Consider the following 2,825-nt stretch of genomic DNA (forward strand, 5'->3'; position numbering starts at 1 on the left):
TTTGTAAGTCCTTTCCCCATTTTTGCATGTTATAACCATTTGACATTTGTCAGTAACAAGCATCTTCTTTACTCACCTCTTCCTCCTCACTTGCTCCTTCAAAGATACTGTCCACAGATAGACCCATCACTCTATAGCAGACACTCTTTCACACAATGTTTCCAAAAGTATAAGGAATTTTCAGTTCTGCCAAAGTTACTTTGTAAGTGCAAACCCATTGGGAGCACAAACATCTACAGGAATATTTTGATTGAGTGAAAAGAAATCATTTTCAATATATTCAAAAGACAAGATACATGAATTGAGCAAAGAATTTAAAACAAAACAAAATAAAATAAAAGTGAAGAAAGGGAGGGAGAAATAGAAAAAAACACTGTAAGCTGTGATTTGAACTCAAATTTTAGAAAGGAGGCTTTATTAGTTAAAAACCGTTGAGCAATAATCACATTGTACTCTTGCCAAATGCTTCCTCAAATAGGTCAATTTTTACCTTTCTTCTTACCTATGATATGATGACTTGGCAAGTCTTGTATTTTCCCCAAATAGAGAATTAGAATTAGGACTTATGCTATTGATTATCATCTCAGAAGCTCTTTCTTCTCCCTCCTTGCTAAAGCCTGCTTTGAGTGGAAAGATGCTCCACTCCAGAAGCAGCAGCTATTTCAGGATTGAAGGTATCATGCTGAGAGAGAGAGAGAGAGAGAGAGAGAGAGAGAGAGAGAGAGAGAGAGAGAGAGAGAGAGAGAATTTGGACCTCAGTATGTCATTAAAATACTAGAACAACTCTCAGACCACTCCAGGGCTTTTTTTCTTAATAAAAGTGTGTTTATGCTTGAAGCCATTTTAACCAACTTCTCTGCTACCCACGCTTAAACAATTTCTAATAAAGAAGGGTGATGGTGTATAGTGGTGTGTAAAATTAGGCATACTAAGTCACAGGTGTATAGTTCATGCTTGTAATCCCAGTGGATTGTGTTGAATCTGCAGCCATTCTGGTCTTCAGAGTGAGTTCCAAGACAGCACGGGCTACACAGTGAGACCTTGTCTCCAAAGGTGAACAAAAACCTCAACATGTCTGAGCACAATAGTACACTCCTGTAGTTCCACCATTTTGGAGGTGAACTAGGAGTCTGAATCCATGGCAATCATGGGCTACGGAGTGAATTCCTGTCTAAGGAGGGGGAAAGGTGCATTTAAAAATACTCTTTACTAATCAACTAAACAAGAATACAAAAATTCTCTTAATTCCACATGATACAAATTTTAATCTTTTAAAGTCAATAAATTTCCAAAGGCAAATAGGGAAAAAAATGGAAGGAAGCAACATTTTGATCTCAGGTTGAAAGCAGAAAATGACTCAACATTAAAATGATTTTCCTCCTTTCCTCATCAAAGTGAATTCAGTGCTCTAGAAAGATAACTTTTCCTGAACACCTCCGAGGCTTTGTACTTTAATTCTGCCACATCCCAACACCATCTATTACTGTCTTTGTGGTTCAGTGAATTTTCACAGTGCGACATGGCTACAAAATTAAGACTTGAATGTAGATGCAGTGTTGTTTAAGAAAGTTCTCTGAAAAGATCAGTATTGATCTGATTCCTTTTACCATAGATTAAACTTTTATAGAACAATGGGATAACTTGATATGTACTCTCTTCTCTCTGTGCATATTTGCTCAGTTTTCCTGTAATCTGACCCTAATAATTATAAGCCACCAGTTAATTCATTTTATTGCTAATTAATATTCCCTCATGTTAACATCATGACATACTGCTATTGTATAGAATACAATACATTGTATTGAATGCAGATAGGTTTCTTCTAAATGGATGTGATTAAGATAAAAAAGATTTTTAAGTTTAATTTGACTTTTAAAGTGACACAGTTTTACTTATGATATACAGCATGATGCTTTGAAGTACACTTGAAGTACATTGTGGAATAGTTCAATGAAGGAATTCACATGCAGAGCTACACATTCTTAGTGAGGTTTCCCATAGTGAGAATTATAATGTATTCTTAATGATTTTTCGTCGCAATATCTTTCTTAACTATAAATCACCATATTGTATATAGTATATCTCAAGATTATTTTCCCTTATAATAGAATGTTATAATTTTATACTCTTTAACCAACATCTCCACACACACTAATATAAACATCACATGATAATCACCTGAAGTCTGTTTAGTTTTATGTCAATTTGACACAAGCTAGAGCCATTTGAAAGGAGGGAACCATAATTGAAAATGTGCCTTCCATAAGATCCATCTGTAGAACATTTTCTTCCTTAGTGATGATAGGGGATGGCACCAGCCATTGTGGGTGATGCCCACATTTCACTGGGTTGGGTGGTTCTGGGTTCTATAAGAAAGCAGACTGAGCAAGCCATAGCAGTGAGACAGTAAACAGCACCCTCCATGGCCTCTGTGTAAGCTCTTGCCTCCAGTCCAGCACTAATTGACTTCCTCTCCTGACTTCCTTCAGTAATGGACTATCATACAGAACTGTAAGCCAAATATACCCTGTTTCTCATGTTGCTTTGGTCACGGTGTTTCATCACAACAATAGCAGCCCTGGATAAGACAACTACTATTCTTAGCTATCCTAAGGTCTATGAACTTAAATGTTCTCATTTTATACCAGTAAGATCACATGCCCTATTTTTCTGTGCCTGGCTCATTTTGGTGACTGTTGTGTCTTTCTGATTCATTCATGCTGTTGTAAACGACAGAATTTCCTTCTTTTTAAAATGACAGAATAGTATTATCACATACCATGATCCTTTGTCCACTTTTGTGGTGATGGACAATAGGTTGATTT

The sequence above is a fragment of the Arvicola amphibius genome, chromosome X (genome assembly GCF_903992535.2).
Source record: "Arvicola amphibius chromosome X, mArvAmp1.2, whole genome shotgun sequence".
Taxonomy (NCBI): Eukaryota; Metazoa; Chordata; class Mammalia; order Rodentia; family Cricetidae; genus Arvicola; species Arvicola amphibius.